Source organism: Halyomorpha halys, unplaced genomic scaffold, assembly GCF_000696795.3.
Source record: "Halyomorpha halys isolate HHAL.00 unplaced genomic scaffold, Hhal_1.1 Scaffold102.1, whole genome shotgun sequence".
NCBI classification, from domain to species: Eukaryota; Metazoa; Arthropoda; class Insecta; order Hemiptera; family Pentatomidae; genus Halyomorpha; species Halyomorpha halys.
Window position 1 is genome coordinate 678,044 of NW_027113828.1, and position 14,876 is coordinate 692,919.

Here is a 14,876-nt window from a genome sequence, read left to right on the forward strand (position 1 = left end):
TAGATGAACTAAAGCTCTAGCAATCGCTTATCTTAGCAGTGGACCTTAATATCATTAATGTTGACCGTGTCCCCTGCCCTGATAAAAATAACATATTGATCTCACTAAATAGGGCTTGGGGTTGGGCCGTACTCCATCAAAGTCAACTCCTCATCTTTCATCTTCAGCTTAAGTTCCAAGTGCTCTGCATTAGCCAGCGGCTTAAGGAAAACATAAAGGCTTAATAACTATACAATAAAACCCGTCTGTCTGTCATTTGGCTATCATCAAAATGTATTCTATAGCATTTATCTACCATCGAAATGTATCCTATAGCATTTATCTAAAATTTATCCTATAGCATTTTTCTAAAATGTATCCTATAGCATTTATCTAAAATGTATCATATAGCATTTATCTAAAATGTATCCTATAGAATTTATCTAAAATGTATCCTATACCGTTTAGCTATCATCAAAATGTATCCTATAGCATTTATCTAAAATGTATCCTATAGCATTGATCTAAAATCTATCCTATAGCATTTATCTAAAAAGTATCCTATAACATTTATCAAAAATGTATCCTATAGCATTTATCTAAAATGTATCCTATAGCATTTATCTAAAATGTATTCTATAGCATTTACCTAGTATGCTGTTTGAGAAATTTAGGACTATATTTTTGTAATGTAATTATATGGTTACGAAATGTTATATTTAATAAAATCACATTCTTCTCTAGATGCTCATCACATGGCTCTCTAGATGCTCATCACATGTCTCTCTAGATGCTCATCACATGCTTCTCTAGATGCTCATCAGATGCTTCTCTAGATGCTTATCACATGCCTCTCTACATCCTCATCACATGCCTCTCTAGATGCTCATCACATGCCTTTCTAGATGCTCATCACATGCCTCTCTAGATGCTCATCACATGCCTCTCTAGATGCTCATCACATGCCTCTCTAGATGCTCATCACATGCCTCTCTAGATGCTCATCAAATGCCTCTCTAGATGCTCATCGCATGTCTCTCTAGATGCTCATCACATGACTCTCTAGGTGCTCGTCACATGGCTCTCTAGATGCTCATCACATGTCTCTCTAGATGCTCATCACATGCCTCTCTAGATGCTCATCAAATGCCTCTCTACATGCTCATCACATGCCTCATAAAAGGGTTTTGTTCTACTGACCTTTCCCTCAGAATGTACATTTCAGATAACCGACCCTAGTCCGGGGTCTGCTGTGTACGTATGCTCTCCACATGTTTTTGCACACCCCGAACAAATACCTGAAAAGTATTTAATAATGCTAAAACAAGATATCGTAACTAAAAAAAATTCAGTTTTTCAGTAGTTTTTTTTTGTTCTAAATCCTAGAACAGATAAATAAGTTTATAAAACGATGTTCCAGTTTAAAAAAAAATTAAACTACAGTTATTTATTAGTAGTAATACTATTGTTAAACGAAAAAATAAAAATAAAAAACATTTACAAGAATTACAGCAAACAATTGTTTTATTTGGCTTTACATTATTTTTATCGGTAAGGAGTGGACACACCAGATACTTTCTATTATTTATTATTTATTTGTATAATAAATATTTAATGGCATGATAAGTAATAAATTATTACATAAATATAAAGCTATGCAGCATTATTTTTCTTATTCCAAGTATCTTGAAACATAAATAAAATTTTGAGTTTTTTTTTTTATTTCTTGGTCTATAACAAAAATTAACAATAAACAAGTGTTACTCCAATACTGCAGTTGGACGTGTACTCATTTATGTTCTATTTTTGATAAATATGATTTTTTTATTAATTTTATTGTTTGTTAATAGACGGAGTGGCAAGTTGAATGGTGAGGCCGGATTGCTGCGTACTGAACCTGCTTGTCAGCCTGCTGCAGTATGTATCTTGTAGCAATTGCCTAATAAATTATTCTTCATTATTGCATGGATACTTTTTGAATTGTTTGTGTTTGTTTTTTTAAGTGTGGTCGATTATACTTGTGTATATATTACATAGGAAGGCTAGCTCTCTGAACTGAGGTTTTCCAAACTGTCCATACACAACATTTTTTTGCCCCACCTAAGCACCATTTTCAAAATTATTTTTCTCTGTGTTGTTTTTTACGAAGCGTTTTTAAATTTTCTTGCACTAATCACGGGTGAGAAGCACTGCCTTTGTGGTTGGAACAAAGCTGTACCAAGGACTTAAAACCCTTTTATATCAAGGATTCTTTTGTTACTTTTTAACTTTGTATGTTTCCTATTTCTAAGTATTTTAGAAAAATCTGAAATTGAATTCAGTTTGGTGTATGAAATTGACGAAAACATTAATTTATGAAAAATAGTTAAATATCTAATTATAAAAATATTTTTATAATAGCATTTTTACTATTTTAATCGTATGATATCTTATTAATAATAAATTAATATGATTGATTTTAATATAATTCAGAATGAAATACACTCGTTTTGGTCTACGGGTTCGCAAGTTTATAGTAATAAAATATTTTGGAGTAAGTGGTCCCGGTACCATATACTTCCTTTCCCCCGTCCAATTCTATGTTATGTTAATAGAAAATTCATGATTAAGGTTCGCTGGTACTATATAGTCTCTGCCCCCTGTCCACTTCCTAGTTATGTTAATAGAAAATTCATGAATAAGTATCGCTGGTACCGTATAGCTCCTGGTCCGAGTGCATTTCGGAACTATATCGGTTGAAAATTAGCTATCGAAGCTTTAAAAATATTAATCATGACAGGAAATAGAGTCATATATAAATAATAAATAAAGAAATATTTTGTTGAGACGGAGGGTCATTAAAGCCGCCTGCAATAATGACTTTAATGCCCTCTAGACGGAGGGTCATTAAAGGTCGCCTGCAATAATTATTTTTATGAAATTGACCAGAAGCAACATATAAAAGGGGACCAGTGCGATAAAAAAAACAACTCAAATAGCAATTAAACTATCGACTGTTAGCCAACGCTTCGCCCCACGTTGAATCAGGCGACTGATTAGACCTATAATATATGTTACTTTAATTCGTTATACCGTAACTTGTTCCATAGGATCCTCTCATCAATTTAGGCCAAAAAAACGAAAGTATTGCCGATTCGATACTAAATTAATCAACTGATTGGTATAATTTTTAGAACCACCTTACTGTATGTTCGATTGAATCCATCGGATTGCTGAGTTGGACATTAGTTAGCTAAGGTACACACTAGGAGCTGAAGTTGTCAGAATCAGTTCATCAAACATTTCCGAGTTGCTGAAAGCGAAAATAAAATTGATTTTATAATCGCTTGATTTTGAATCGATTTATTTTAACTTCTCGGATTCCTAACATGTTGGTGTCCCTTAATATGTTTACATTTAAGCCCCTCACAGTTAACTTAAATACATCGATTCACCAGAGAAAGTATTAGCGTGGTCATTTCTTAAAAATAAGAAAAGTTAAAATGAAGCCTCTTCTTGAACATTTTTATTATAATGTTATTTTTTTTTTATTGTTGAAACTAATTTAGCTACAGCTAAAGTTTTAACTTTCTCTGATTCAGCTTTAGTTTCTGGTTATTAGTTAAAGCCAAGTTGTGCGTACTAGTTTAGGATGAGGTTTACTAATGGGTTGAAGAGGCGTTAGCTTGGAGCTAGTTGTGAAGCAGAAGGCGTCCCTGCCCTCGCAGGATGAGAGGACCTCGCTGAAACCCAATCCCAAGGAGAATTAGAGGCCGTTCTTCTTTTTGGGATATATTTCGTATTGCTGGAGTGTCCTGGGTCGAGCCAATGCGGGTCACGTAGGAGCAAGTGGGAGCTCCTGTCTTGAAGGGACCATCGCTTAAAGCGAACTGTTCCGGAACGAAAGTGTTCATTTGACCCATATTTTGGCCTGCATCATAATCATCGACGGGGTCTTCTGTCATTGTCTAGGAACAGTTTATACTACTATCCAGTTTACACTACCATCAATTGAATAAGCTGCAGAAAAACAACCAACCTTTTTTATTTTATTAATTTATTTATATTTTAGCCAACCAACACTTTGTTTCAATGAATTATTAAAAAACTAAATATATTCTGACAGATCTTTTTGTTAAGTCATTAATTGTCAAAATATTAATAAACATATAAAAATCTTCCCGTTCTAAGCATTTTCGCCTCGAAGGCTTGAGATTAGACGTATTTTTAACCAATTGACTGGAAAAATTGTCTTCAAAAGAAAAATTTATGGTTAAAATATATACCGGAATAATAAACATTTTGTTGCTGTCCTAAGAAAATCTGTAGAAAATTCCAGGTGGTTCAAACCTGAGCATATCAAAGCCTTCCGAGGCAGGTTATTATTGACCTAAAGCCTTGGTGCCGATAAGGTTTGGACATATCAAAGCCTTCCGGGGCAGGTTGAAGCTATATTCATGCCGATGAACAATCTTTTCAGAAACGACACAGAATTTTTTAACATTTAGAAATATTGAGTTTTAGTAATAGTTATCCTTTAATTAGCAGTATTAAAAATTAAATCTGTACCGCTACAGCCCATGAAGGGTCATGGGTTCAGTACTTTGTAAAGGAGCACTGTTACTAGACCAACGGTTGTGCAAGGAGGTGATTTGGTCAGAATCACATTCGACCTTTAATTTGTGATATACTTTAGCTATAAAAAGTCGTCTTTGCAGAAAATTTCTCCAAGATCCCTAGATCTTTTTTATTTTAAAAACTTTCAATTGTGGCTGCCTCGTGACTGGCTATACATGAATTAATGCTTTAGGATCTTATTAATAATGACCATTCCTTACCTCTTATAGACTAAGGCAGGGCATAATGATAATAATAATTAGAATGGAATATCCATTCCCTTTTAAGTCAATTCTAAATATTAATATGTGTTCAACTGATTCGCTCTTAGGACTCCATCTTCACAAGATACTTACTTGGAATTCCCTCTCTCCACATATACTGGAACGACAAGAAACTGCTATAGACACATACTTTAGTAATAGTGCAATAACAAACCCCAAGTGTGCCACCCAACTAACACAAGTGCAGCCCACCTTACTACTACAAAGCCTCCTTAGAATGTAGCCCTACTTAAGTAAAAGAAGAAAAGTTTGTTAAGGTAAGATTAAAGGGAGTTCGTACAATAAATAAAAATTTCCTATTTACTACAAAAAACTCTTATGGCCTAAGAGGCTCCACCAAACCATCAGTTCCTACCTTATCCAAAATCCTTGATGCTCCTTACTACTTCACAAATAAACGAATCCATAAAGACCTCAACATCTTATTTGTTACAGATTTGGCCGGAAATAGAGATACCTTCTTCCATTCCAAAATCCTTACCCTCCCAAAAGCCATTAATTCTTAACCTCTATAAGCTGCTACTCTCCTGTTAGGACTGAAGCTACTATAAGCTGCTACTCTCCTGTTTCAAAATAAACCTTTTATGCTTGTACTGACCATCACCGCTTTCTCCTCTTCCTCCCCTCCCATCATTTTAGTTTCATGAAATCAATTTACTATATATATATATTATTTGTAGAACGTCGATGAAGTTCACTTAAAAAGTATTTGTATATGTCTTGATACAAACGGAAGACCAAATCAACGTAAATCTCTGCCTATCATCGTTGGTTTCAATCGATTAATGTATTCCATCGATATAATTAGTGTTGAATTTGGAAACTTACACTTAATCAAAATAATCTTGGTTAGTCAGATTGGAGATAGATATATCTTCCTGTAATATATCTTCCAGTAATATCTGCAGGCAAAGTTCTAAATTACTAATATTAAGGATGCTCTGATGAAGTCAATATATTTTATATCTATAACGAGTTCATTCAACTTCAGTAATAGTGAGAAGTTAAAAGAAAACTGCTTCTTATTAAGAGCCCTCGAGATAAGAGAAAGAAGTCAGGAATAATATCTGCAGCTACTGCGACGAGTCACGCTATAGTTTCTTCATCTTCTATTACCAGCTCCGCGATTTCACGCGCATCAAATTCGGATTATGCCAGTTAAAGGACCTATATATCAATAAAGACTAAAATATTTACTTTTTATTGTAAAATACAATGTTACATCGACATTTAAACTAACTTCTTACAAACTAGTTAGAACTTAGCTGAAGGCTAAGGACTACATGTCTTATTAATGAAGGCTAACGAAGGTCTATAATAAAGTTTGTTCTGTTACTAGGGGCTACTTACATAAAATACTAACAAGAGGGCGTGTGGGGTATGAACAATTCTCTCACATGAGGCACACACCCGCTTTATGCATGTAACGTAAGCATGTATAAAAATGTAGCATGTATAATAATGTAATGTTACTGTTTGAACTATAATGTTACACACAAACATTTTTACGAGTCGTTATAACCAGAACGACTCAGCATTTCCGTCGAAATTTTGAATTTTAAATTATGCAGGATTGTGATACTCCCCTTACTGTATATTCTATTTATAGCCAAGTAAAAATATGTAGTATTTGCTCTGAAAAATCCAAACTGCTGCGATGCAGTGTTTAGAACTTAGTGCTCATCTCTTGATCAGTTTCCCATGATAACTCGTTCATTCGAAATATTCATTTGAAAGATTAAAAAAATATGAATGGTCAGAAAATACCTTCATCGGACCAATCATAGTGAAGATACTATAAACAATTATTACAGTGATCTTAGCAGGCCAAAGTGGTTGTTTTATGAAGATCACTCAAAACTATACATTATAATCAATTACTTGAAGAGGATATTAAGTTCCTACTACCTATTGGCAAACCAATGAACTAGTAGGGGAACTGTACAGAGTGTTGGAACGAGTAAGTCTTTGAGCTCAGAGCTATAACACTCTTTTAGGTTATGTTTGATGAATCACCTTTAGCGACTAAGTCTTGAGCTCACCCAGGCGGAGGCCCAGATGAGAGAGAGAGAAGAGAAGAAGAAGGAGGAACACAGTTCCCTAACATTGTATTTCACTGTACCCCAGGGAATATCAGGACAGTGCTAACGAAATTAGTCTGAGTGGACGTAGCAGATTTTTCAGGTTAAATTGAATGATAAAATAAAAAACTGCGAAAACATGAATTTATATTAGGATTTATTGTCCTTTAGACAAATTTACTCTGCTATGGATTCTGTTCTTTGAAAATATTTTAAATGTAATAAGACCAATCTTTACAGGCTATGTTTGTATTTTATGGAGCTAATAAACCTCGATTATAAAAGCTACTATTCTATAAAAATTTTTAAAAATGAATTTATAGAGCATTTCTAATATATTTCGACATGGTAGTACAAGAGCCAGTAGAAAAAAGTCAATTATTTCAGCCCTATTAAATACTTTAATGAAAACTATGTATAATTAGTATTCTAGCTACAAAGTGGTAGCTGTTTCAAAACGTATATAATAATTAATTTTTCATTCGGAGCTCCATGTCTGTAAAATTACTAACAAGACTCGAAAACCTCGACGTATATATGTCTATTAGCACTCCTATTAAAGCCAACTTAATATTCTATAAATTGTTCATCTCGTTTATCTTCCTAGGAGTAGTAGCTTTCATGATATTTGCCAAAATAAATTCACAAAATATTGATTTCTAGTTGTTCGGACAAATTTTTTTAATTATGAAAAACTATATCTCTTGAACTAACATACGTACAGGTGTCTGCCAGCACTTGAATTAAATCTAGTTTAATGTACAATAAAGTTTGTTACGTTTATCTTTATAGGATTAGTAGGTTTCATTATATTTACTAAAATAAATTGTTGGGACAAAGTTTCATATACAAAATTAAAATTCATATTATTGACATTTGCAGATATCAAAAACACTACTACCCCTACGAAGATAAAGGTCATAAATTAGTTTATAGCACATTAATCCAACTTTAGTATGAGTGCTAACAGACATCTTTACGTCTAATTGTTCATTGGATATATTTTGTTTTATCCAAACAATCAGGAATCAACGTCTTGTGAATTTCTTTTGGGACACATCATCGAACTTTAATGAAAACTATCTATAATTACTAGTCAAAATTGATGAATCTGCCAAGTATAGGTAGGGGGAATAAAAAATGGCGACTGTTTCTAAATGTTTAAAAAATAATTTTTCATTGGAAGCCATATATCTTGCTAAAACTACCAAGAGCTCTAAAATAAACAAAACCTACTATGGGATTATTTAAAGTATTGTAAATTTGCTAAAAGATGAGTCCTAGTAAAGCTCAAAGTTCAATAGTTCCTCCGGTACAGTTTTAGTAAATGAAATAGCAATATCATAAATCATTTTATTAGTTATTTTAGCAAATATCATCAAAACTACTACTCTTACCAAGATAAGGTTAGTACCTTACTACTTTATATTCCATCAAACTAACTTTAATTTGAGTGCTAATAGACATCTCTTCGTCAAATGGTTTCAAGATATATGTATCTATATAAAAATATATATATATAGTACATGTTTTATGAAATATTGCTTTTTTTAAAACTGTACTTCGTGAACTACTGAAGGTAACTCTTCTCTATTAGGAATCATATTTTACTTTAAATGATGCTCTATTAGATCTTTCTACTGTTGCAGGTAGTTGCAAACATATGGAGCTCCAAACGAAAAATTTATTTTTTTTAGGTTTTTTGAAACCGCCGCCATTTTGTATTCCCCCTACCTATACTCGACAGACTCATCAATTTTGACTAGTAATTATAGACAGTTTTCATTAAAGTAATCAGAAATTGGGGTGAAATACCTGACTTCTACTTCTACCCTTGGGCTCTGTGGCATGATAAACCTTACCGACATTGGCGGAAATATTGAAGACCTATATCGAGAATGGGCAGCTGCTCTCCTGATGTATCGATTGATTAGACCTATCGATCATGAGAAGGGAAGGAAGAAATAGGTTAATTCTTCTTCTGTTCGGGTCAAGTGTTCCGGAAATAGTCCGGCCCTTCCGACCCAGGGGGCACTTTAGTCTTTATTCTTACCCTTCCGGTCATCATCAATCCGGATTTATTTATTTGACTATCGATATTCAAAATTGACATTATTGAGAGAAAAAAAAGGAAAGATGCCTTGTTAAAGTCAAGTTTTTCGGCACGCAACATTCTTCTCAAGGTGGGGTTTCACCAAAAATACACCTTTTTGAAATGTTTGTGGGTGTTGGCGATTAACGATTCTAATCTATATCTCTTCTATTAAACGTTTGCAAAGAACAGTATGTTTGTAAACATTTTCTATGGTCTGTCTAAATCAATGGGACCTAGAAGTAAAATTGTGGCTTTTGCTGTATTTGTAATTTGATCACTTTAATCGGAAAAGAAAATATTGAAAGAAAAAACAGAAAACGTAGAGTTTGGATACTTCATTTTTTTAAATCCAGAAATTCTTTGCAACTTTGCAACTTATACTTGACTTAGGAACAAGTTTTGTGAGTGATTTCAGTGATTCGTGGGTGTACACAGAGAGGGCAGATGCTTTCCCTCCCCCCTTAGAATTTAATAACAATTAATGTTTTTTAAAGAAAATGACTGGTTTAACTAATACATCGCAGCTGTGATTATATATAAATTAAATCTGTACCGCTACAAGCCATGAAGGGGCAGCCAGGGTAGCAGTACTTAGGTAACGAATTACTGTTACTAGACCAACGGTTGTGCAAGGAGGTGATTTGGTCAGAATCACATTCGACCGCCAGATTTTTACCCAATTTTATGTGGCTGGGTAGACCCAAGGAAGGCTCCAAGAACCTACAGGAGTTGACTCACAGCTACAGTGTAATAGAAAACAATTTTCTGCCCTGCCGGATTCGAACTCGGGTCCTTTGAGTTAGTAGCTACAGGCCTTAGTCAGCGGCTACCCGCGCTCCCTATAATTGTATATAACTTTCTGAAATATCACAACTATGGCTTGCCCCTCCCCCTCCCTCCCGAGTAAGCCCTTGGGGTGTTCTATGTCATATTGGCGTATGTCGCAAGAACATTTTGAATTATTAATTATCCTAATTGAAGCAAGCATATGTGAGCAAGATGATAGAGACAGTATTCCAGTAGAAATGAGATTTGCAATAACTCTTCGCTTTTTATTACATGAGATTCTTATGGCAGTAATTTTTAGTGTCCAAACCACTAACTTAATTAATTTCTGAACTGTGCCCAGTTATCATAAAAACCTTAAACAATACATAAAAACTATTCACACTGAACACGCAATCCCAATGAACTAACAAACATGCTTACAGATTGGGTGTGGCTTACGTTCGGACCACCAAAGCAAATGCCGTTTGAAAACATTTGTTTAGGTTTGCTTAAAAAATATCTCTGACAAAACTATTGATAAAGCATTTTTATATATAATTGCAATGCACTGCATTAGGTTGGCTTTGTTATTCCCAGGTTGGCTTCTTTAAAATGAAAAAAACACTGGATGTATATTCCCAGGAAGGACTACAAGATCGCTCAAGAGCTTCCTATATCGTATTGTATAATACCGTTGAACTCTATCGTTCACAGACGACCCGTGTATACCGCCATGGTTGCCCTGACGACCAAACAAGAGTAGACAATAGAAAGAAGGCGACAGGTACAAAGGAGTGAGGTGTAATAGGCGGGGCAGGGCGGCAACAATTGGCGGGCGCGGGAGACGACCCACTGCCTGCTCGATAGTACACCGCAATCAAGGTCGTCGCACTCCGGTCCAACGGCCTCTCTCAATTCCCACAATACAGGAGGCCTTGGCTGGCGGAAGTCTTACTCGCTAATTTTAGAACTACTCCTAGTGTTCGTCGCCGCAGAAGACATTTACTTTATTGCTCGTGTATTGCTAACTTATTACTTAGTGTATTGCTAACTTATTACTTAGTGTATTGCTAACTTATTACTTAGTGTATTGCTAACTTATTTTCTATAATTCATTTTATAAAGCAATTACTGTAGAAGTATGTTTTATACTTTATATTTCCGTAATGTAATATTCAATATTCCTACGTATCCATCTCGAGAAAACAGCAAAGAGCATCTCTGACATTTGAATAATTTGATATAGTTTGTTTATTTCTTACATGTAGAGTAATTAAACTAAATAAAATCAAGTGATAAAATCAATGAGCAATAACTGTAATTTTATTTAAAATTCAATAAAAATTAGTAACTTTACTACAAGCAAAAATCAGATATAAGTACCACCTTACACCTTTTTTGACGAAATCCATAAACGTTTTAAATAACAATTCATATATCCAGAATAGTAAAACTTCATCTTACAATACATTTATCCGTAAATAAAAGTTAAATCTGATCTGTCATGACAATGACAACCATGAAAACGTTTATTTTCTCCGTTATTTAATAATCAAAGTCACATTTTATATTAATCCTGTATTTTACTTAATAACATTGAGATATCTAAATTATTTCAAATAAAGAAGTTCTCTTGAAAATTCGAATAAATACCCTGGTGGATTATTTGGAAGGGGATAATGAGCATCGGGCGACACTGTACATCACTCAACTTGGTATTAATTAAACTCAGTATAGATTAAGAAAATATCACTCTTTCCATTATAAACTCCCTAACCACTCAAACCCCCTAGTTTCTAACCTTCCATCCTCTTCCATTCCTAACAATCCTCCGAGGCGTCTGAAAAGAAGATGGCCACGAGACCAGCTAATGTAAAATGTCATTAGAGTGCTACCAATGGGTAGTTTCTCTACATGCCTGTAACACTCCAATTTAACTTAGATCAGATTTACTAAATGTATTGTATAATATACAGTTGTAAATTTCAATAAAGTTAATAAAAAAAAAAAGATTAATAAAAATCTTTATAGTCATTTTCAAGAAAATAGAAAATAGATTAAATAAACTTTCACTTTCAATAAATGTTGATTTTACATCCTACCTAACTCTGATAAATTTTTGAGCAAGGTTTGCCACATTGAGGCACTATGTTGCGACTCATTTGCCACATTGAGGCACTATGTTGCGACTCATTATTTGAATTGAGGGGGCCTAAACACCTTAGAGGAAGAAATCTAATGAAGAAGGGTAAGCTGTCAGGAAGAGTGAAATCAAAATGGTGGACAGGAGTGCAGTAGCCAATCACTGGGTGCCTTCTGTTTCAGTTGAGATTGTAATTGCGGACACTCCTACTAACCTCAATATAAACATGAGCTCCGAAGGCGTGGTCAAGTCTCCTCCTACTTTGTGGCCTTTGCTTTCTCTTTAAAGGAGAGTTAGACATCTCTACTCGTTTGCATTGTTTTAGAACTGCCAACAGATTAATATTTGGGTTCTTCATATTTTAATTAATTTAAGAATCTCTGTAACCTTTCGATTCAACAGTTAACTCATGGTTATGATTATATTTTAAAATTCTATCGATTCGGGGTAAATACATTGTTTCAAATCTTGTTAATTTTTTATTTTAGATTTAACATAGCACTAATATATATTTATGAAGACATTAAATATTGCGGTAATTAAATTAAAACGTTTTTGATAAAAGTTCTTGAAGGAAGGCTGAATTAAGTTACATTTTTGTTATTCGGGTTTCCTTTCATACTACCAATCTTTCTTTTGTTCTTTTTTATTATAAAAATATAAATAAGTTAATCGAGTGCAATAACCTAAAGGACAAAACAAGTATGTGGCTATTGATGTTTGTTGCTTTCTTTGCTTACGAAGAATTTGTGCAAGTGTTGGAGTGCGTGATAATAACCCAATAATGTCTCAATCAACTTCAAAATATTTCCCTCTTAAGAAATGTGAACGAACCCTTAATTTACGTCCGTAGCGTGAAAGCTCATCAACTACACGCCATTGGTAGATTTATTCGATACTCTCCCTCACTAACAAATATCTAATTTTATTTAAAGAGCTTTCTATTTAGCTATTATTAATTCTCGAAATATTATTTTTAATATAATTAAATGTTTATTATCTGTACTTTAGTTTATTTGAGTTGGTCTGTTGGAACAAACAATTTAAAATAATGTAAAAGGGCATTTAAAATATCAATGAAGAGGGCAGTATGTGACTCTGGGTTGGGTTCGATTTATTTTATTTAAAAAACTGAAATTACATATTTATGGCAGGCACGTGCCTGGGATCTACAGACCGGAAGTGCCACTTTATTATAACCTATTGTTTTTATTTTATCGAAAATAACTCTAACGATTTTGATTAAACTCGGCAAATCATTTTGGAGTTAAGTGATCTTTAATATCGGCAAAATGTTATCTTCAGTGTAACAGAAAATGATTATCTACCCAGCCGATTTTGAACACAAGTCTTTGGAGATAGTAGCATTGTGTATTACCACAGTGACACCGCGCTCCCACTTCGACTTACATAAATGTGAAATATAAAGTAAGGCGAATTATTGTTTTCCTACATAGCAGCTTCGAAATGTACAAGCATCAATTTAATTTCAAATTAAGGTGGTATGTGAAAGTTCCAAAGGCCGCCACATTTTTAATTTTGATTCTACATAAATACTTTTTAAAAATTTCTTTATTTCTCTGCAAGATTCGTCTTTGCTGGAAAATACTTAGAGAACTGTAATTCCTAAAACTTTGCTGTCTAGGAAAAGTTTCGATGATAACAAAGTTCAATGGCGCTTATCGTTTGATGACCCCAAAGGAGAAGCGCCCTAAAGTGCCCTGAACTTCCGATGTTTGCCCTTCCCATGATCGATTTGTGTCCCTTAGCGATTACTATAATCGAGTTTGTCGTATCGGGTGTCATCTCAGACCTACTGACCTACTGGCCTCGTATTAAAGAACTTTTGCTATCAGGCAGGCATCCACCTTGGCTATTTTGGGAATATTATTAGATTGAGCACAATTCCTTTGATGACATAATTTATAGAAAATAAAAAAAATAATAATAAGAACTATCCAGATCCTAAGTAACGGAATGAACGCAATCGGCGACAACTTGGAAAGCTTACGGTAAATTTCGATGCTTAAGGCGCCCGTTTTAAATAATTGGATGTGAGGAATTTTTATTTTAGATTGGCCTTGAAGATGGCCGAAACGTTGGACAGTTAAAGAGTGTTGAGACTTAACGTGGATACCAATTGATTTATTTAAACAATAAATACCAGTCTCAAGAAATTGGAAAGATTATATACATTGCTAAATATATTGTAATCAACAAGCGAGTGTGAAAGGTAGCTAACAAGATGGTCCTTGAAACAAGAACTAACAATTATTTACTATTACTAACAATTGGGGAAGTATTTATTGAAGACTGAACTCTATCTGCATGGCTTCAAGAAGACAGTTGATGACAGTTGCTATAAAGGCAGTTGATGGCTTCTTACTCTTCTAACCTGCCGGAGAGCACTTAATGGAAATTATTAGCAAGAGGATCCAAGGATCTTTGTTATTAAATATTTAAAAAAACCTGCTCACCATCCATTACCTCCCTCACCCCCCCCCACCTTCCAACTTAGCAAAATTGGAGTTGAAATTATCCTTGGCTAGTTTAGTCTATAAATTATCAGAACAGATATTTCTGCTTTAGTCACTAAGCCAATATTTTGTAATAATAATTTTACGAAGTTGAGTTTTTCACTTAACAATTCGACTAACTCAGATCTCAACAGTTTTCAGAAATGTGCTTTCTTTTACATTATTTCTCTTAGCAAAATTTTAACATTTTTCTTTTCGGAAATATATCTTTTCAATGAAAATTTACATTGTGCATTATTAAATGCTAAATTGTTATAGAATGAATATTGAATAAATTAAGAATGATCTTATGGATTTATCCTGATAACTGAGGAGGTTAGATGTTGATTAAGTAAAATTATAAAACTATCAAATAGCAATAAAACTATCAAATAGCAATAAAACTATCAAATA

The 14,876-nt window shown here is 33.8% G+C and overlaps 1 protein-coding gene across 4 annotated transcripts in view; it reads left to right on the forward strand.

Annotated features, from left to right (window-relative positions):
* Positions 1–14,876, forward strand: part of LOC106677536 (kelch-like protein 17) — an 81,183-nt gene that overhangs the window by 33,971 nt on the left and 32,336 nt on the right. For all 4 annotated transcript variants that reach the window (XM_067051149.1, XM_014415549.2, XM_014415546.2 and 1 more), the window contains exon 2: positions 1,830–1,896. The gene's annotated coding sequence lies outside the window, so the exon portion shown is untranslated. The remainder of the gene's footprint in view (positions 1–1,829; positions 1,897–14,876) is intronic.